Source organism: Chiloscyllium plagiosum, chromosome 2 (assembly GCF_004010195.1).
Source record: "Chiloscyllium plagiosum isolate BGI_BamShark_2017 chromosome 2, ASM401019v2, whole genome shotgun sequence".
NCBI classification, from domain to species: domain Eukaryota; kingdom Metazoa; phylum Chordata; class Chondrichthyes; order Orectolobiformes; family Hemiscylliidae; genus Chiloscyllium; species Chiloscyllium plagiosum.
The window spans coordinates 42,924,073-42,947,006 of record NC_057711.1 but is presented as its reverse complement, the minus strand read 5'-3'; the positions used below and the strand labels follow the sequence as shown (position 1 = coordinate 42,947,006).

At 41.0% G+C, this 22,934-nt stretch overlaps 1 protein-coding gene across 6 annotated transcripts in view; it reads left to right on the top strand.

Moving 5' to 3' along the window:
• Nucleotides 1–22,934, top strand: part of LOC122559210 (EGF-like repeat and discoidin I-like domain-containing protein 3) — a 204,045-nt gene that overhangs the window by 68,284 nt on the left and 112,827 nt on the right. The window lies entirely within an intron of this gene.

Below are 22,934 nucleotides of genomic sequence, written 5' to 3'. Positions count from 1 at the left end.
CACTGTTGGAATATTGCGTGCAATTCTGGTCTCCTTCCTATCAGAAAGATGTTGTGAAACTTGAAAGGGTTCCGAAAAGATTTACAAGGATATTGCCAAGGTTGGAGGATCTGAGCTACAGGGAGAGGCTGAACAGGCTGGGGCTGTTTTCCCTGGAGCATCGGAGGCAGAGGGGTGACCTTATAGAGGTTTACAAAATTATGAGGGGCATGGATAGGATAAATAGACATGGTCTTTTTCCTGGGGTTGGGGAGTCGAGAACAAGAGGGCATAGGTTTAGGGTGAGAGGGGAAAGATATAAAAGAAACCTAAGGGGCAACTTTTTCACGCAGAGGGTGGTACGTGTATGGAATGAGCAGCCAGAGGATGTGTTGGAGGCTGGTTAAATTGCAACATTTAAGAGGCATTTGGATGGATATATGAGTAGGAAGGGTTTGGAGAGATATGGGCCGGGTGCTGACAGGTGGGACTAGATTGGGTTGAGCTATCTGGTCGGCATGGACGGATTGGACTGAAGGGTCTGTTTCCATGCTGTACATCTCTATGACTCTATAAAACAGAGCTGAGGCCCCTTGATGATTGCGCAGTGTTAGCTCAATTTGTTGCATGCACTGAAACATTGACAACAATTACACTTGGGCTGTTCAGTGACAAACAACATTTACACTACACAAACGGCAAGCAATGATCTTATTGGAAAGATAAAATCCAAGCTCCTCCTATTTAGTACTCAAATGAGTTACCATCACCAGTTTCCCCAACATTGCCATCCTGTGGTCACTATTAACCAGATTAATTGGACCAACAATACTTAAGGAGGCATGTCAGATATTCTGTTGTGATTAATTTGCATTCTGAATCCTCAAAGCACTTACAAGGCACAAGTCATAACGTGATGGACTAGTGCCCTTTGCCCTGGATGTTTACAGTACTAGAAGTCTCTGGAGACTCAACAGCACCTAGATCTGAGCAATGCATTTGATTGCCCTCCTGCACTAGTCTAAAAATCCTTTTCCTCTTTTTATTGTGTTTTGATTGCTAGGTACATTATCTACAAATTATACTTTAGAAATTCACTAAACAATCATCAGCTATCCCTTCGAAAACCACAAACTTCACCACCTAGAAAGGAAGTCGGTGAATGAAAATAAAACCATCCTCACATTAGTGCTATTTCTGTACAGTCAGTGGGTACTCACCACTTTCTTAGAAACACTGAAGACAATAAATATTAAGCATGCCATCAACTTCTCCATCTTCAGGATGAATATTTAAAAGCTGAACTTGCAAGAATCTCTTGTTTTGAATGGTATTTACTGAAACAAAGACTTGCTTGCATGCAGTTAAACTCTTGTTGGGGATATCTCAGACGCAAAGGATAAAGTGCAGATTGATTTTGTTTTAAAGCCATTTCTCCTCTGGCTTTGTTCCAACTTCACTGGCCAAATACAAATGATAATAGTCTGAACAACCATTCTGATTACGATTTTAAAAAAAACCACTTACTAACTCAGTGGTTGGCAGAACTGATGTTACTGTGGTGATTTTATTCATTAGGGTGATCTTATTCTTAATAATCCTTTTGAATTTCCATTATAAAATGTGATGCTTTGTATTTGGTTTTGGTAACTTGATTGACATATTGAGAATAATAGAATATTGGGAATGGAAGAAGCTATTTATGTCCTCAAAAACTGACAAGGTATTTTTTCATCTATTTCATTTAGTGCTGAAGATAATATTGGACTTAGATATCTTTGTCTAGTTAAAAGGTTTAATTAATTATTGGGATCCTTATGAATAGCTTTCTCTCCAGTAAAAGTGAAGTGATAGGATTAGTACATGGTGGAATGAATAGGCATTGCTTAAAAGAGATAAGGCTGAAAATTCATTTTGATTATTGAAGTTTTGCATGAGCTTCAGATGGTTTTTGCTTTTTTTTTCCTGAAATTACTTTTTTTCCACACCCTTCCTAATTCATTTCCACCATATATTGTTCCCAACCAAGAGGAATGAATTAATGGTGTCCTGTTTAACTAACAGGCTATGAAAAGATGCTGCAGGGTGACTTCTCGACACAGAGACACACCTTTTTTTTTTCTTCCTTCCTTTCTAAAACTAAACTGAGTTATTTTCTTAACATTATCAAGTTCATGGGAATGGTAGTGCAGTGGTAATTCAACCAGACAAGTAATGTAGAGGCCCAGACTAATGCTCCAGAGACCTGGGCCAGATTTGTTTTTCTTCAGATTAAGCATGTAGGCTCTAAATGTGAGAGGAACATCTGCTCAGCGTTGGGTCAGGTATCCTCATGCTTATTTGTGTGTGAGTAAAAACTCTGAAAGTTACAAGTTCTGAAGCCTGACCAGAATGTCTGGGCTCCAATATCCAGGCACCACATTTAAAAGGCAACCAGACTGAACTTCGGTCTTTGAAGAGATGCCAGAGAACAGGCAGAATTCAGTGCCACAGGAGAGATTGAAGTTGTTTTCCCTACAAATGGCAAAAAGAGACCATCTCGGCAGATGAAGGAAGCCTGGATAGTAGAGGGCTGTGCCATTAATCTGGACAAGAGAAACTGCCTACAATGCCACTAAAGGATGGCTCCACCAGGGTATTTGCTGCTGTGTTCAATAATGCCCCTGTGAATGAGCTACCATTGTAAGGTTGCCACTGCAGAGGAGTGTCATATTGGAGGTTGGATAGCAGGCATCTCCATTAGATGTCTCCCGTGTATTAATGTCTGTCATTTCATTACAGCTACCATTGTAACAGGGCTGGCACCACTGTGGTACTTCCTCTCACACATTTTCCTGGGTTCAAACAGAAAAGAAGCGACAACCTTCTGTAGCTCAGGCATTATCAGAACATAGAACATTGCAGTGCAGTACAAGCCCTTCTGCCCTCAATGTTGCGTCAACCTGTGAAACCAATCTGTAACCCATCTAACCTACATCAATCCATTTTCATCCATATATTTATCCAATGACCATTTAAATGCCCTTAAAATTGGTGAGTCTACTACTGTTGCAGGCAGGCTGTTATACGCCCCTATTACTGAGAAAAGAAACTACTTCTGACATGTGTCTTAGGTTTAATTGAGAGTTGATAGATATATGACCCCTCATGCTAACCATCACCATCTGAGGAAAAGGTTCTCACTGTCCACCCTATCTAACCCTCTGATTACCTTCTAAGTCTCAATTAAGTCACCTTTCAATCACCTTCTCTCTAACGAAAACAGCCTCAAGTACCTCGGCCTTGCTTCATAAGACCTTCCCTCAATACCAGGCAACATCCTAGTAACTCTGCTCTGAACCCTTTCCAAAGCTTCCATATCCTTCCTATAATGCGGTGACCAGAACTGTACACAATATTCTAAGTGTGGCCACAGCAAAGTTTTGCACAGATGCAGCATGACCTCATGGCTCCAAAACTCAATCCCTCTACTAATAAAAGATAACACACCATATGCCTTCTTAACAATCCTATCAACCTAGGTGGAAACTTTCAAGGATCTATGCACATGGACACAAAGATATCTTTGTTCATCTACACTACCAAGAATATTAACATTAGTCCAATACTCTTTACTCCTGTTGCTCCTTGCAAAATGAATCACCTCACACTTTTCCGCATTAAACTCCATTTGTCACCTCTCAGCCCAGCTCTGCAGCTTATCTCTGTCCCTCTGTAACCCACAACATCCTTCGGCACTATCCACAACACTGTTGACCTTCGTGTTGTCCACAAATTTACTAACCCTCATCCAGGTCATTTATAAAAATGACAAACAGCAGTGGTCACAAAATATATCCTTGCGGTAGGCTACTGATCTTTCATGGATTCCTGATGAAGGGCTTTTGCCCGAAACATCGATTTTACTGCTCCTCGGATGCTGCTTGAACTGCTGTGCTCTTCCAGCACCACTAATCCAAAATACTGATCTTTCATCACAACTGGGAAAATATGCATTTTTATTGCTATTCATCAACAACTCCCATGGGACAAGGATACAATCACAAAATGTTGATCCCCATTTTGAGTTCAGCCCCATTTCTGTGCCCCTGTTATGTTTGCTGGCATCATTCAGTGTGGCTGCTTTGCTATGTTTGGCTTGTTGTCCCAGTTAGACTTCACCCCTGGTGGTGTAAACATTAAACATCCATAAGCTAGACTGCATATGACTGAAATTTCTCACGAGCTGATCAATGTGGATCAGTTTCAGTCCTAAAATTATAATCTTTGCATAAAGATACAGATTGCCTATGAAGCATACAAAAAGTGGAAGATGTTTTTACTCTTTGATACTGGAAGAAGTCATCCACCCTGCTAGGTATAAGTTTAGTATATCCGGTTGGTTTGTAAACATTCTTGTTTCCTGTTGGATATGAAGATTACATCCATAACCATTGTTCCAATAGCCGAAGATATTGATGACTGTTGATAACAAGCTAATGATTGCAAATGAGGTTCCTGACTGGAAAGCAGACCCACCTGAAAAGTACTGATAACTCAATAGCAGAACTTGAATCCACCATCAGGAACCCAAATTTTTCCCTTCTACCCAATTAAATCCTCCCCGAGCCCTTCTGAAAGTTCTGGACAGGCCTAGAAACTTCCACTCCTGCTCTCAGATGCTACCAAAGCAATGGGAGCATATAAATTCAATTAATTTAACAAACCTGGTTGAGAAAGCTAGTGAGAGAATTGAAAATCAATAAACTACCAGATTGTTGTAAAACCCTATCTGTTCTGCTAATGTCCATTTTAGAGAAGGCAATTTGTAACCTTTACCTGGTGTAGCCTGCACTTGACAATAATGGGTGGTTGACTCGTATATGCCCTCTGAAAAGGCCTAACAACATACTCAGTTGAGAGGCAGCTAGGTCAGGCAACAAATGCTAGCCCTCTCAGCGATGCCCACATCACATGGAAGAATAAAGGAAAAATGTTTGTCAATATCTTGGACTCCTCTGCAGATCAATATCCAAATCATCCTTGGATGTAGGGTCGTGAGTGTGGTGCTGAAAAAGCACAGCAGGTCAGGCAGCATCCGAGGAGCAGGAGAATCGGCGTTTCCTGATTCCTGATGAAGGGCTTATGCCAAAAACGTCGATTCTCCTGCTCCTTGGATGCTGCCTGACCTGCTGTGCTTCTCCAGCACCACACTCTTTGACTCTCCAGCATTTGGAGTCCTCACTTTCTACCAACTACATCCTTGGATGCATCCTGTCCCACTAACAGAGGTAGCAGTGCAGTGATATACAGTTAGGAATGTGTGGCCCTAGGCATCATCAACATTGATTCCTGACCTGATAGAGACTCATGGTATTAAATCAAACTGGGCTTGGTTGACTACCAGCTACCTGCATCTCCAATTAATGGAGTCGTCCTCCATTCTGAACGCTGCTTGGAAGAAGCACTGATAGTCACAAGGATACACAATGCACTCAAAGTGGGGGCTTCACTGCTCTGTAGTAGTACCTCTACTGCCTACCATTGTCAAGTCCTAAAGGATATATCTGCATAACCCTGTAGTGGTTGATGACGGGCTGACCAAATATGCCATTCCATATGTTTTTAATTGTTGAAATCAGGACTTGTCCCATGACTTCCTATTGTGGGACATCAGAACTGTGGAAATGCTTAATGCCTTATTTATTCTATCCTATAATTGTTCACGTTTAAAATGTTTTCATCATCCAATATCCAGATTTACTATCTTCAAGCTTGGTGATAGCTGTCACCTGTTTTCTGAATAGTAATGATGTTGGTCATGACTTACTGGCTTGGGGAAAGATTTGAAATTATTGAATTTGTTAACCTCTCCAGTTACTAGCTCATTTGCAATTCCAATGGAGTTGCAATTTCAGAAAACAATAAGTCATTTGCACAAGATCCTTTCTTGAGGTTAATGCCATAGAACTCTCAAATTATCATATGCCTGCACCTTACTTCAGGGAAGTTTCTCATATTCTTCTTTTGACATTATTTTACTGCCTTTACTCATTCTAAAATTCTTTTGATGTCTAAAAATAAAGTTACCTGCAAATAGTTTTCTTTATTTCAGTCCTATAAATGTACCTGCTTTTATCACCCATAATATCTGCCTCTCTCTCATTCCATGCGAGTAACAGCTCACAACAGAGCAAAAAGGGTCAAGGCAGGGGGTGTGCTACCTGTCATTTAGCTCCTCACCCATTATAAGCAGAAGATCCTGAATCTGACCACCTTGAGCAGGTTTGAACTGTTATCAGTGACTGTCCCTCACTGATTCTGCCTAAAACCCTGAGGAAAGGCTACCCCCCTTGATTTGACTGAGTCCTGCTGTCAACTATGACAAGCTTCCTGTCTTTGTGCCTACTCTGAATGACACTGAAAGACAGCAGAAATTACAATGATCGTTGTTGAAGCAGCCCACTGCACCATGACGGTTTTAGAGGCTGGCAGCACGTCAGATGCCAATGTCCATGGGCATGGTGCATGTGGCAGGTGCCCTAGTTTCAAAAATGGAGATCATTGGGAGCAAGCAACAAATTGGATTTGCCACAAGCTCGCTCTGCTTTCTTGTTTGGTAAGATGAAAAGCTGAATATTAATGAAGCAAATTGGATTGTTAACAAGGTATTTAACAGTCATTATTCATTGCCAATAAACAACGTGCTGCTGCCTAGCAAGATTCTCATCACACCGCTTGTGAATGAAAAGTCACAAATTGATCTTGATGTTGAGATAGGCTTAGGGTAAGGTTTAGATTTGATTTATTGTTGTCACATGTACCTGAGTACAGTGAAACATTTGTTATGCATGCAATACAGGCAGATCATAACATACAAAGAATATAAGGTGATTGAACAGAGCAAGGAGTATAAAGTTACAGCTGCAAAGAAAGTGCACAAAAGGCAAGATCAACATCAGATTTGGAATTTGAGAGATCTATTCAGAAGTCTAATAACAGCATGGAAGAAGCTGTGCTTGAACATGTTGGTACATGTGTTTAAGCATGTGTTTAAATCTGTGTTTAAATCTTCTGTCTGACAAGAGGTTGGGAGGGATTATAAACAGGGCGGGAGGGGTCTTTGATGATTTTGCCTGCCCTTCTGTGGCAAAGGGAAGTGTGGATGAAGTCAATGGATGGAAGATTGGCTTGCAAGATGGTCTGGGCTGTGTTCACAACTTTCTTTACTTTATTTTCAGTGATGGGCCTCATTATCCTTGTCACCCGATTCTGCCACACATACATACGTAGCCAATATTGCTCAAACTCCTATAAAATTCCACTCAGTATGTCCAGTGCTTTCAGACATTTATTGACACCGTGTGGAGTCAGTCAAATTGGCCAAACATTGAAAGTTATGATGATCAAAACCTCAGAAGGAGAACACGATAGATAATTCACTTGAGATTTCTGGCACATCTTGGCTTTTATGATGATATGTTGGGCTCCAACATTGATGAAGATAGGAACAGTTTTGGAGGCTCCTTTTCATGTTAGTTGTTTGATTGTTCAACACTCTGGATTTGACAAGGTTGCACTGGAGAGCTTTGATGTGGTTTGGTGGTTCTGGGATCACTTCTCACGTGCTGCTTCTGCTGCTTAGCATGCATATAGTGTGGTGTTGTAATTTCCCTCAGGTATGGCTGGTATTGCTCAATCATTGAACCAGAACTAATCCCTCCCTTGATCGTAACAGCAGAGTCATAGATATGCCAGACCCTGCATTGTATGACAATTCTGTGATTTCTGATGCCTCACAGCACCTCATATATGCCCAGTTTGAAGTTGTTGAATAAGGTCTGAATTTATACACATTAAATGATGATACTTCCACACTCCGTGATCGGTTTAGTAAGTGTAAAAATGTTCCTGCACCTCCACAAGGACTGTGCAGTATTCCCTCCTATCAATGCTGTCATGGAGAGATGCAGGGGCAACCATTGTATCCCTCAACCCCCAAACAGTCCAAACAAAAATCTGGTTGTTAGCCTGCCTGATGAAAAGCTGACTGTCCTGCAATCATATAATACGGGGACAACATTAGTAGTTTCAGAGGGGAGCATGTGTTCCCAGTTAAGCAGGAAGTGCTGTCCCAGGGTCACTGAGACCTACAACACAGAAGAAGGCCCTTCTGCACTTAGCGAAAACAATCACCTAATTACTCCAGTCTCATTTTCCAGCACTTGGCCTATAGCATTGTATGCTTTGGCATTGCAAGTGCACATATAAATACTTAAAGCCATAGAGTTATGCAACACAAAACAGTCCAACGCGTCCATGCCAACTAGGTATCCTAAACTCCTCTAATCCCATTTACTTCATAAACTTTGAGTGCTTTTGCCCTCCCACCCTCCTTGGCAATGAGTTCCAGATTCCCACCACCCTCTAAGTGAAAGGTTTTCCCTTACATCTCTATACCTCCGCTCCCTTACCTTAAAGATCTGTTTGCTAATCTGCAGAGCACGTTCAATTGCCAGCTATGCTGTCCTACAGAAAGAAGACTGATGGAACCTGAACTTAACTTCAAGTCAAGGACTTTGACAGCCCTGGCTGCAGTCCAAGCAGGAAAAAGTGGATAGTTTTGAGATGCTAGTGTGGGGGATTAAAGTTGGTCAACTCCTATGGGAACTGGAATTGGTGGGTACTGCTGGCAGGGTCAGGGAATTTTCTCAAAAAGGTCCAACAGCAACACCCTTAATGAAAGCTGCTAGACTACAACCTTACCTTAGCCTGTACCTCACCAACTTTAAAAAGCTGTAGAGGGAGATTAGTGCCACCAAATAGCCATTAATGGACCACTTAAGGGGCTTAAGGGTGGGCAGGCTGCCTGCACAATTTACAAAACGGGTAAGGTGTGGGTGTGGAGTCAGAGGGAATGTCACCTGCTCTACTAATTGTGCACCCACCCTCAAATATATTTGGGGACAGAGGGAGAATGTCATGTCCACTGCGTAAAATAATACTCTATGTCAGGAGCCCACTCAGTCCATCATACTGGTGTTGAACCTTTGGATGAGCTGTCAAACTTGATGCAATTCTTCATCTTTCCCCAAAAGTCTGCAACTTTTCTTCTTGGGGATTTGTCCAATTTCCTTTTGCATGTTGCTGTTGTGTTTCCTTCCACGACCTTTTCAAGCAGTGCATTCCAGATCACAAGAACTTGCAAGATTGAAAAAAAAACTTTTCTGGTTCATTTGCCATCACTCTAAATCTGTGTTCTCTGGTTATTGGTCATTCCCATTTATTTACTTGACTGAAACCATTCATGCTTTCAAAAACCTTAAATTTTGTGTAATCTGTTTAAAATGGAGCAATTTACTTCATCCAATCATAATGTGCCACTTCGGACTTGCATAATCCAATGCAAGTTTCCTTACAAGTATATATTTGTAAAACCTTTTGAGTTCAGTTTTATGTTAACTGCTAATCATTCTCAAAGTCTCTCTCTCTCCTTTTTAGATCTCTTCTAAACTTCTTTCAGCTTGGTTCTCCACTAAACCTTATATTTGTACATGAACAATATAATTGTGATCTTTTGTATGCCAATATTTAATCTAAGATGTCGCTGCTAGTGTGACCAAAATCATAATTGACCTGATGCTACTTATAGACTGTTACTGTGATTTGATACAAAGATTGGCGCTTAAAATTAGCCGCTGAAGCTTTGGACCTTTGAACAGTTACACATCTGTGTTTAATTCTTGTTGTGAATGTTGCATTTGCACACATGTCCTGCCAATAACACCTTATTTCTAGCCCTCATGCTTTATTTTCTCACTCTTGTGTTGACTTTTCCCACCATAATTTCCTGTAGTCATGTGAAATATGTATTCCTGGTCACTTTTGAAAATTTCCATGTACTAACATGCTCTGCCCACCGGGTGGCCACACACGGTTCCTGAATATTTTCAAGGACGTGGGCCGGAATTTTTCAAATGAATGCTGTCTTTCTTAGCAGCTTTATCTTTAGTTGTTAAGTTTTTAACAACTTTATTTTTAATTTTGTTTTACGGTCTGTCTAGCCCTCTCTACTTCCAGGCTCAATTTCTAGCTGTTTAAGCTTCTTCATCTTCAAGATGGCCACCATTTTTATCTGTCCTCAACCTGCTATGATTCTATTCCCTGACCCATTCTTAATTGTTGCCAATTTATAATCCCCACCTCTTCGTCCATCATGCTCCACAGCTGGAAGCAAGTAATTTTAAGATTATTTTTTTAGGACTGATGTGTCTCTATTATAGTGTGAGCATTTAGGCTTTCTATTGCATACCTCAGTGGTTACTGTCATGAATGGAGTAAAACTCATTTTTAATAGAAATATAGAAATATATTTCATGACTATTTTGAAAACATATTCAGCAGCCCAGAAGAAGGCTGCTGTATATGTGGCTGGACTTGCCAATAACCTCCCAGAAACATCTTGGAAGCTATCATCACAGAGGATTTGAACTATAGGGAGAGGCTGAATAGACAGGGGCTGGAGCCCAAGTCTACTCAGTCTCATAATTTTATAAACCTCTAAATGTCACCCCTGGAGCATCAGAGGCTGAAGGGTGATATTTATAGAGGTTTATAAAATCATGAGGAGCATAGATAGGATAAATAGACAAGTCTTTTCCCTGGGGTGTGTGGATCCAGAGCTAGAAGGTGAGGGGTAGATATAAAAGATATCTAAGGGACAACTTTTTCACGCAGAGGGTGGTGTGTGTATGGAATGAGTTGCAGAGGAAGTAATTGCGGCTGATACAATTAGAACATTTAAAAGACATCTGGATGAGTATATGAATAGGTAGGGTTTAGATCGATATTGGTGCAGTGCTGGCAAATGGGACTAGATTAGGTTAGGATATCTAGTCAGCATGGACGAGTTGAACCAAAGGATTTGTTTCTGTGCTGTACATCTCTATGACTCTAAAGCTCAATACTCAAGTATCTCCTGATCAGCATTTTCTCTCATTTTTTTTTTGTCTTGTATGGAAACCCCCAACATCCGTGCATGACAACTGGAAGACAATGCTGCAATCTGAGTTGCCGCACTGATCAGCATGCATGGAGCATCAGAGTGACTGATCACATACACAGTTATGTAACTTAGAAAGAATGTTCTTCCTGATCTGTCTGAGATGCTGGCTGTTGTGTTGAAACCTTCTACAGAGAGAACCATCTACAAGAGAAACCATTATACTATAGAGTTGCAAGCTGTACTCATCCTAAAAGATGTCCACTGAACCTCTGGAATGGGCCATAGACAGTTGGCTTTAATACAAGCCTCTGTCATGATGGTATTGCTTCTCCCCTTTGGGAAGCTTGAACACATGACTATCTAATACTGAATCCACTCCTTTTAACCAAACAATTTTGAAATAGCAGTCAGTTTAGGTGCCAGTGATGCTGTGTACAAAATATACACTCAATATCAGCATCCCTAATTCTAGCATTCAAAGGTAAAGGCTCTGATCTATAAAAACACCCAACGTTCTGTATTTGTGTTCTGTGCAAGTAAAACTTGCTTTCATCAGAACAATGAAACAGAAGTTCGACTTCAGAAAATCTTTCTCACCTGACTTTTGAAGAGATTTTGTTTTATGATTTTTCTACAGCTGGCTAGCTACTCAACCATTTCCATAAAGAAATTCCAAACTACTAACTCTATCTTTATGCTTTGGGATTCCACCTTTAAAAGCAAGGACATTGATCATCAGTATACTTCAGTTCTTTTGTATCAAAGTTATTGCAAATTGAATGATTTCTTGATCCTTTCTGATTCAATCTCTGTGTATGTTTGCAAGCATGCCTGTGTTGTGAAGTATTCCCTCGCATCTCAGCATGTATGGCGTAAAACTCCATACTTTTGGTTTAAATTTCCCACTCTGTTGTTACAGTGCGCAGTCAGAATCCACAAGCAGAGGGAGTGTGGGAAATAGCCACTGTTGTTTTGAAAATGAAGGGAAAAAAGCCTCAATCTGCGTATGAACAGATGATAATAGGGAGAGATATTTGTTTTAAAACATACAATCTGTCTTTAACAGAATGAATACCTGTAAAATACTAGACAGCATGCAAAGATGAATGTTCAAATATGAGATGGAGATATTAGAGTGAAAGTGACTTTGCTATGGAAAACAATGAGGATGAAGAGCAGAGAATACAAGAGCGCGTGCAATGGAGGAAAATGTGAGGATGCCATTGATAATTGCATCTTAGAGATTATGTTTGATTTTAGAGGGAATGTTAAGTGGCAAGGGGCAATAAACGTGTCTTGGAGCTGCAGGTAGATACTGAGGTTGCAACTGAGGGTAAATTTAAGGTGGCCAAAGTGAGCACTGCAGATGCTGGAGATCATAGTCAAGATTAGAGTGGTGTTGGAAAAGCACAGCAGGTCAGGCAGATGAAGGGCTTTTGCCCAAAACGCTGATTTTCCTGCTTCACGGATGCTGCCTGACCTGACCACTCCAATCTTGAGGTAAATTTAAGGTGTTGAAGTCAGAAGAGATATGTGCAATAAAAGCAAATAAGTTCCCCAAAGCTGAACGGACTCCTAATTTCCTGACTATCCCAGCACCAACCCGTCTTTCTTCTAACAATTTGCTTAAAAAACACTTTGCTTTTTGGCATGGAATTCCATCTGAAACTCAATCCCTAATCAGTTATGCGAACGTGAAAGAAAAGTTCCAAGCTCCTAATTGAACCAAATTCTTGAAAATAATCCTGACTCAGTCTTTAGACTCTGCTGTCGTCTCCAAAACCTTAATATAAACGTTCTCCACAGAGTTGGGTGATATCTGGAATTATAAACTCGTATGGAAATTCCCTGACTTGGTCTTGACTGTAATATAAATGTGTTTATAAATATTCCCACTCAGCCCTTGCCCTGCCTGTAGGTGAAAACATTATTGATTAAAATATTCTTAGTATATATTAGTCTGCTACATAATTATATTGCTCACAGACTCTATTTCATTAATGCCTTTTGGGAACCATTCTGTACAGGTTCCTTTTATTTTCGGAATACATTTTGGCCTATTTATTGAATACATTTGTGGGACTACATTTTAAAGTAAGAAAGAAATATATTTTTAAAATTTGGAAATGCTAGAGTAGCTGCTCAACATCACGAACAAATAAGCTCTATTTTTATTTTAATACTTATTCCTTATTTCATGTTTTAGTTAATATAAAATTAGTACAGAATTACAACAAATTGTGTTTTGCTATAATATCAAGTACAATTTCTGGGCATGGTTCAGTTGCTGTAGCTTTCCATCAGAAAACTGACAGGAGGGACTCTACAATTAGTACACATTTTGTCTCATACTTAACCTTTCTTTCCGTCGTCATGTTTTTGTCAAACCTTTCTGCCAATCTCGACATTTGTACCAGGAACTGCCTGTTGACTTGTCATGATGTAATTGTACTCACTAACCAGTAGTAATGCTGCAGTACTTTACTGTTGTATCGGCCAGTTTCTCTACCTTGTGCTACCAGGAAAGGCTTAAACAGGCATTTTTCAAAAAAGTTCTCATTTATTGCCAGTTTGATGCAACCGAGTGAGTTACTGGGCTACATTGGGGGGCTGTTAAAAGTCAACCATGTGGTGGTGGGTCTGAAGTTGAGCATGGGCCAGATTGTGAGAGGATGGTCAGTTTCCTTCCATAAAGGGCATAAGTAAGTCAGTAAAGGTTTTATGCCAAACAGCAGATTGATTTCACTGATTATCAGTTTTCCTTTTCTTAAACTTGATTTCAAATTCTGAAACAGCTGCGGTGAGTTGAATTCAGATTCTTTACATTATTGTTCCGAAGACATAACACCACACCGTTGCATGCATTAATCTCCACATTGCTGTGTGTTTTGCTCATGAACAAAGAATAATATGACATCAGATCATTTATAAATTATTTGAAATAGAGAATTGAATTATGTTTGCAAAACTAGTTTGCATTAGCTTCTTTCATCAAACTTCTTTCACCTGAAGGTAATTGTGCTGATCCCCATATATATGAAAACAGTGTTAATGTGCACATGTATATGATTAATACTTTCATAATGAAACACAATTCTTGGAATGTGACAACTCACTCACCTATCCCTATTGCCTTTGTGTTGCTATTTCTTCCTCCATCCATACTTTTGCTTAATTCTCTCCGTCTTCTGTGGATATCCTCTTAAGTTTTTGGTTTAGCTTCCTTTATTTCTGCTTTTGTTGAAGCTGATGTGCATTTTATCCTGCTCAGATGGCAAGAAGAGGTAGAAGTAGCTGATCAATAACTGCTTTGGAATGATCTTTGTAGACAAAATGTGGTTTTCCCTGGTTCTATTTTCATCCCCTAACCGAATCATATTTTCCACCCCAACCATCCCTAAGCATTAACCACCAGCACCCAGCACCCCACAAATACCAACTCACCGCCTGCTTCCCCCAATCCATCACCTGCTAATACTACCTCATATTCATTATCACCAATGACAGTGCTTCTTTCTTCCTATTCACCCAATTTTGCTTCAAGCACAATATCCATTTAACTGGACATGCATGGCTGAATCACTCATTCTAGAAAAGCAAGAATTGCGATATGAAACCAAATTGAGGTGCCTAGTTTTTTCATGCCATCTTAATATGTTAACAATAATGCACAGAGGAGTAGCTAGTTATAATATTCAGCCACTATTTAGTTAAGCCAATCCACTGGTAGCAGAATGCATTGGCAAACATAGAATCAAAATCATTTATTCCTTCCAATAATGCTACAGGAATATAAATACTTTAAATCCACCTCTCATCTGTCCTTAAATTCCTGTCAGATATGGAAACACTCCCTCAGGCAACCCCCTATGCAGATAGAAGCTTGCACAGATGGATAATTATGATAAATCACATATCAGGTGAAAACAGCTGAGCAAGTTCTGTCAGTGAAATCACTTGTATCATACCACGCCTGCCCTTGTATGTGAATAGGTATTTTTACCCTTTGAACAAAGATCCTGGCAGTAATTTTGACCTTGTACAACAGGTAACAACAAATTCACAACCCATTTTGTAGTTCCAATTTTTTTTAATTTTAATAGCTCTTAACTTCACTGGTAATGAAAACTGTCAGAGATGTAAAACAGATTGAATTTAACAATATCAGTTGCACACTAACTCACAAAGTTAAAATTAATTCTGACCCCCTTCCCTGTACAATATTGAATGCTAGAAAAATCAATTTTAATGTCTTTTTAAAATTAGCTCAGCATTTTGCAATACTTTCAGAACTATGTTTTATGAATGAAAATTAATGTAAGGGCTTTTTGTTGAAAATGACTATACACTGACTAGTTATATGAAACTAAATTATATGTATGGTTAACGTGTTTTAAATTCAATTAGAAATTCATTGCACTCTTCAGTTAATTGTAGTATTGTAAATATGGGTGAAACTGAGAAGAAAAGATTTTCTTAAATGATGTGGAGAACATTTTTATTTATATGGGTATCTCTGGCTCAGCTGGCAGTTATTGCTGAAGTCCAATTGCCCTGCAAGACATAAACCATCTTCTTGCATTGCTGCAATTCATTAGGGAGGGAGTTCCAGGATTTTGACCCAGTGTCATTTAAAGAGCAGTGATGATATGTTTTATCCAGCATATGAGTGACTTAGAGGAAAACTTGCAGATGGTGGTGACCCCATGTATCTGCTACCCTTATCCCCTTAGCTAGTAGTCACCATGGGGTTGGGAGATGAACTCAAAGGAGTCTTTGTGAATACCTGGAGTGCATCTTATAGATAGGAAGCACCAACTGGTGGTAATTAGCATTGGAGGTGAAGGGAGTGAATGTCGGTGAATATGGTGCCAAATGAATGAGCTGTTTTGTTCTGGATGGTGTCAAGCTTGTTTAGTTTTGTTGGGGGTGTACTCACTCAGGAAAGTGGGGAATATTCTATCATGCTCCTGACTTGTGCCTTGTAGATAGTGGACAGCTTAGGGGAGAATTAGGAGATAAGTTATATGGTGCAGGATCCCTAGCTTCTGACCTGCTGTTGTAGCCAATGAGTTTATATGACTGTTCCAGTTCAGTTTCTGGTTAAAGGTAACCCCAGGAATAATAGTGGGAGATTCAGTGATGGTAAAGCCATTAAAAGTTTCTTTCTTATTGGAGTTTGTCTTTGCCTGGCATTTGTGTACCATGAATATTATTTGCCAATTCTAAAACCAAACCTGGATAATGATCAAATCATATTGCATTTGAAGATGCACTACCTCAGTATCTCAGGAGTCATGAATTGTGCTCAACATTATCAAACACCCCCCAGTTCTAACTTTTCAGTGGAAAGAAAGTCATTAATGAAGCAGCTGAAGATGGTTAGTCCTAGGACACTACCTTGAGGAACTCCTGCAGAGATGTTCTGGACCTGAGATTACTGACCTCTAACAACCATAGCCCATCTTCCTTTTGCACCAGGTATGCTTTCCACAGCAGGCAGCTTTCCCCCGATACCACACTATGTCAAACACGGCCTTGGTATCAAGGGCTGTCACTCTCACCTCTCCTTTTGAATTCACCTCTTCTGTCCACATGTGAACAAAGGCTGTAATGAGGTCAGGAATTAAATGGCACTGGTGGAAACCAAACTTAGTGTCAATGAGCAGGTTATTGTGAAGCAAGTGCTACATGCAAGCATTGTTGAATGACTCCTTGCAGTACTTTAATGACAATTGAGAATAGACTGGACACCTCCTCCCACTCTGCCTCCTGTAAAAATGCTGTCCCCTATTCTCAATTCCTCCGCCTCTGCCGCATCTGCTCCCAAGAGGACCAGTTCCACCACAGAACACACCAGATGGCCTCCTCCTTCAAAGATTGCAATTTCTCCTCCCATGTGGTTGATGATGCCCTCCAGTGCATCTCATACACTTCTTGCACCTCCAACTTCGAACCCCACCCTTTAATCGCAACAAGGACAGAACCCCCTGGTCCTCACCTTCCACCCCACCAATCTCCATATACATTGCATCATCCTCTGCGTTTTCCGCCAACTACAATCAGACCTCACCACCAGAGATATATTTCTCTCCCCACCCTATCTGCTTTCTGTAAAGACCATTCCCTCCATGACACCCTCGTCACACCAGTGGCCCCAACCAACCCACCCTCCCCTCCCGGCATCTTCCCCTACCATCGCTGGAATTGCAAAACCTGTACCCATACCTCCACCCTCCCTTCCTTCCAAGGCCCCAGAGGAGCCTTCCATATCCATCGGAGTTTTACCTGCACTTCCACACATGTCATTTACTGTATCCATTGCTCCCGATGTGGTCTCCTCTACATTGGCGAAAAAGGACACCAACTTGCAGAGAGGGGAGGCATGGTGCTTAGTGGTTAGCACTGCTGCCTCACAGCACCAGGGTCCCAGGTTCAATTCCAGCCTCGGGTGACTGTCTGTGTGGAGTTTGCACATTCTCCCCGTGTCCGCGTGGGTTTCCTCTGGGTGCTCCGGTTTCCTCCCACAGTCCAAAAATGTGCAGGGCAGGTGAATTGGCCATTCTAAATTGCCCATAGTGTTAGGTGCATTAGTCAGACGGAACTGGGTCTGGGTGGGTTACTCTTCTGAGGGTCAGTGTGGACTTGTTGGGCCAAAGGGCCTGTTTCTGCACTGTAGGGCCTGTAATCTAATCTAATCTAAACATCTCCAGGAACCCACACTAACCAACCCCACCACCCTGTGGCCAAATACATCAACTCCCCCTCCCACTCCACCATGGACATGCAGCTGCTGGGCCTACTCTATCACCACACCCTAACCACCCAATGCCTGGAGGAAGATCACCTCATCTTCTGCCTTGGGACCCTCTAACCACATGGCATCAATGTGGACTTTACTAGTTTCTTCATTTCCACTCTCCTCACCTTCTCCCAGTTCCAAACTTCCAATTCAGCACTGCCGTCTTGACCTGTCCTACTTGTCGAACTTCCATCTCATCTATCGGCTCCACCCTCCTTTGCAATCTATCATCATAACCCACTCCTCCATCTACTTATCACACTCTCAGGTACCTTCCCCCAGCCCCACCCCTCCTCCCATTTATCTCTCCACCCCCGAGGCTCTCAAACCTCATTCCTGATGGAGGGCTTTTGCCTGAAACATAGATTTTTCTGCTCCATGGATGCTGCCTGATCTGCTGTGCTTTGCCAGCACCACACTCTCAACTCTAATCTCCTGCACCTGCAGTCCTCACTTTCTCCTGGTGGGGCTAATTGGCCATTTGGAATTATCCTGGTTTTTCTGTTCAGGACATATTCTTGGGCATATGTCAATGGTGTAAGCTGTACTGGATGCACAAGTTTGAGTTGTCGTGGTCCACAGCCATTTTCTTGATGTACATCTAGGTGAAAGAGCACCTCATTCCTGAATATAGTGGTGTCAATTCTCTTCAGGTGCAGGACTTCTCAAGGTACAGAATACCTGACAGGTCAGGGTTAAATTTAAAATGTTAATTATGAGGCACATAGCAGTGTGTCATTTAAAATACAAATTGCCCATACAGAAACAGACTGAAAGAAGTGGTGCACATGTAAGGGGTTGAATGTGCTTTAGCTATGTTCTGACTCTGTACTGAGACAAATCCTAAAATAAAACGATTGCTCTGATCTCAACTGGAATATTATATTCAGTTCAAGATACAGTACCACACCTTAGAAGTACTGCAAAACTTGGAAGACAGTGCAGGAAAGATTTATTAGAATGGTATCAGATGATTATTATAGTTATGTGGATAGACTGGAAACACTTGGATTATTCTCCATAGAACAGAGAAAGCTAAGAGGGATTTTGATAGAGGTGTTTGAAATCACGAATCATACAGCATGGAAACAGACCCTTCTGTCCAACATATACATGCTGACCCGGTTTCCTAGACTAAACTAGTCCCATTTGCCTGCACCTGTTCCAAATCCCTCTAAACCTTTCCTAATCAAGTATCTGTCCAAATGTCTTCTAAATGTTGTAACTGTGTCTGCATCGACCACTTCATCTGGCAGTTCATTCCAGACTTGAACTACCCTCTGCTGAAAAAATTGCCCTTCAGATCCCTTTTTTATCTTGCTCCTCGCACCTTAAAACTATGCTATCTCGTTTTGAAGTCCCCTACCCTAGGGAAAAGACCTTTTTGTTATTCACCCTATCTGTGCCTGTCATGATTTTATAAACTTCTATTCAAGCTCCTACCCTCCAGCGAAAAATGCCCCAGCTTATCCAGTTTCTTCTTATAACTCAAACCGTCCAACTCTGGTAACATGCATGAAAATTTAAACTCTTCCCAATGGCTGAAGAGTTATAGCAAGTGGGCATGCAATTGAGATAATTGGATAAAAAGAACCAGAAATGTCAGAATAAAAATATATTCTTATGCAATGATTAATCAGGATCTAGAACTGTATGAGTGTGGTGTGTATAAATTTAATTGTAGCCTTCAAAAGAGATTTGGATAAATACTTGGAGTAAAGATTTCAGTGCTGTGGAGAATGAGCTAGGGAATGGGTTTAACTGCATTGGAGACTCAAAGGATGAAATAGCCCCCTAATGTGCTGTTGTATTTTATGATTCTGTGATTTCAGTGAATGAATATTAAATTCATTGCTTCCTTTATGTTCTTTAAATAATCAGAAATATAACTGAACATTGTCATTACTGAAGCACTTGAAATGCTAATTAAAATCTCCAGGTTTTTTTCTTATGTGTGAGGGATGCATTTGATTAAATTCAAATTTAAAACAAGGCTTTGAAATTTCAACTTTATGTCTCCAACTAAGAAATTTTCATTTTCATGCATGCAAATTCAATGGAAGAGAAAGATACAAGGTTGAAGTTGCTCTGGGATAACTGTAAGGTGCAGAAATTGGAGGTGTAGTGGACAGCGAAGAAGGTTACCTCAGAGTACCTCAGATTACAATGGGATCTTGATCCGATGGACCAATGGGCTGAGAAGTGGCAGATGGCATTTAATTTAGATAAGTGTGAGGTGCTGCATTTTGAGAAAGTAAATCTTAGCAGGACTTATACACCTAATGGTAAGGTCCTAGAGAATGTTGCTGAACAAAGAGACCTTGGAGTGCAAGCTCATAGCTCCTTGAATGTGGAGTCACAGGTATATAGGATAATGAAGAATGTGTTTGGTACGCTTTCCTTTATTGGTCAGAGTATTGAGTACAGGGGTTGGGAGGTCATGTTGAGGCTGTACAAGACATTGGTTAGGCCACTGTTGGAATATTGCGCGCAATTCTGGTCTCCTTCCTATCGGAAAGATGTTGTGAAACTTGAAAGGGTTCAGAAAAGATTTACAAGGGTGTGCCAGGGTTGGAGGATTTGATCTATAGGGAGAGGCTGAACAGGCTGGGGCTATTTTCCCTGGAGCGTCGGAGGCTGAGGGGTGACCTTATAGAGGTTTATAAAATTATGAGAGGCATGGATAGGATAAATAGACATGGTCTTTTTCTCTGGGGTGGGGGAGTCCAGAACTAGAGGACATAAGTTTAGGGTGAGAAGAGAAAGATATAAAAGAGACCTAAGGGGCAACGTTTTCATGCAGATGGTAGTACGTGAATGGAATGAGCTGCCAGAGGAATTGGTGGAACTATTATAATTGCAACATTTAAAAGGCATCTGAATGGGTATATGCATAAGAAGGGTTTGGAGGGATATGGGCTAGATGCTGGGATATCTGGTCGGCATGGACAGGTTGGACCGAAGGGTCTGTTTCCATGCTGTACATCTCCATGACTTTATGACTCTAAATGATTCATTTTTGAGCTGGGAAACTGGAAGTAGTGGATTATGACAGAGTGAGCGCTTGACGGAGGGGTGCAGGTCTTTTGATCTATGTAAATGACTAGGACAAAGGCACTGAATGCCTTGTTTGCTGATGGCCTAAGGATAGGGTAGATAATAAGTTGTCATGAGGATATACAGAGTCTACAAAGGAATATATGTAGGTTAAGTAAAGGGTCTGTTTCCATAATGTACATCTCCATAACTCTATCATGCTAAATCTCATGGAATCATAAAATGAAGCAGCCTAAAAGGAGCCCTGTAACTCATTTTACCTGTTCCAGCCAATTTTACTCCTGTGTTCACTTATGGGGTGTTGGAGTCACTGGCGAGGTTATAGTGAGAAGCTGTCTCCTTGAACTGCTGCAGCTTTTTCATCACCGTCATCTTGAATACAACTGAGGTGGTAAGCCAAGCCATTTCAAAGTGCACTTAGGAGAATACCATTTTGCTGCAGATCAAATATCCTCTGTGTGTGAATATGATAATAGTTCTGGGAGTCATAGACTGAAAAAGATTAAACACCATGCAGGTGCAAACTGGTAAACATTTATTTACCATTTACACTGTTTGCAGAGGCATGGTTTAATAGAGCAACTAAAACTTTCACTAGAATTTCCTTTATTCAAGTCCTCAGTCCATATGATCTGATATCACTGATGCTGTAGTCTAGTTATAAGCATGTAGCTATTGATCCCATATCCTACAATCTGTTGCAGCTCTGCATAGTTTATTCAATTCCCTAAAGAACATTAGTGTGTTGCATTGATGATTCTATTTGATTCTTGATCAACCTTACTATCTTTTTGTCCCAAAGTTATTTAATTGATTGAACTTAAATTCGCCAGCTAGCATGGTGGAATCATTAGTGTGGGAGTTCAGATTGTTAGTCCTATCTGGTTGGAGGGGATTTTAAGGATCGGGGTCCTGCTTATGAGACCTATGTTGCCTACTCTGAGAAGGTTTGCCAGTATTAAATGCTTTTCAGGAACAAAAGGGTCTTTTGCTTCCCAGTATCTTCAAGGTACCATGAGATCAAACCCACTGGAGGTCTGCGATCACAGAGCAAGCCAGGCCGCACCTAAGTCATGGCAGGAGGGCTTTTGTAATGTGGAGGTTGGGGGAGGAGGGCTTTGTCTGCAAGGACCTTGGGAGGGTGAGAGAGGTTAGGTCTCAACTGGACCCATCCACACGAGGGGCATCGGTCAGGCACTGAGTTCCTTTGAATGAGAGATGCACCATCTTCCGTAGGAGACCACAAGCAGCATACACTATTTTGTTTACGGAGTTAATACTGGCAATGGGAGGATGAACCCTTTAAACAATCGCTAATTGCTCACTTAGAATCCCCACAGTATGGAGGCAGACTATTTGGCATATCGAAGAGCATCCCACTGCTCCCAATCCTGCATTTGCCAAGGCCAATCCACCTGTTATGGTAGTAAACTGAAGCACCTAGAGGGAACTCACATGGACACAGAGAATGTGCAAACTCCACAGACAGTCACCCAAGGCAGGAATTGAACCAGGTCCCCTGATTCTGTGAGGCAGCAGTGCTAGCCACTGTGCCACCCTTTTTTTTTTAAAAGGCTTTTGTTTGGTGGCGTGGAAAGCATGACCATGGGACTTCCAGTTATAGACTAAGCTTTGACAGAGTTGAGAAAACAACAGGAAGTTTGAATGCTGCTCTCCGCTTGATTGAATTCAGTGGGCTTTACCATTCTATTTCCCACCAGTTGTGTTGCAAACTCTCCCTATTTTACATCAAACTTGAAAAACAAAATCATCTCAGGGTCTGCTGCAGGTTAGAGCTAATTGAACAGAGACACAAATAAAATGGAGGGGAAGCCCCCCCTTGTACTGAAAGGCCTAGGTTCAAGTCCCAACTGCTCCAGGGGTATGAAATAACATATCTGAACAGATTGATTAGAAAAATAAACTAAATAAATTTAAAACAAGGTTTGCATATGACCTTGCTAGTTTTACAAAAACACTTCCCAGTATAATCAGATCGCGGGAGCCAAGCAGATTCAAGCCTGGTGAGGATGGCAGACCACCTGGGAATACTAACTGTAGGTGTTTGAGTTGAGAGGCCTAGGTTCAATTCCCATCTGCTCCAGAGGTGTA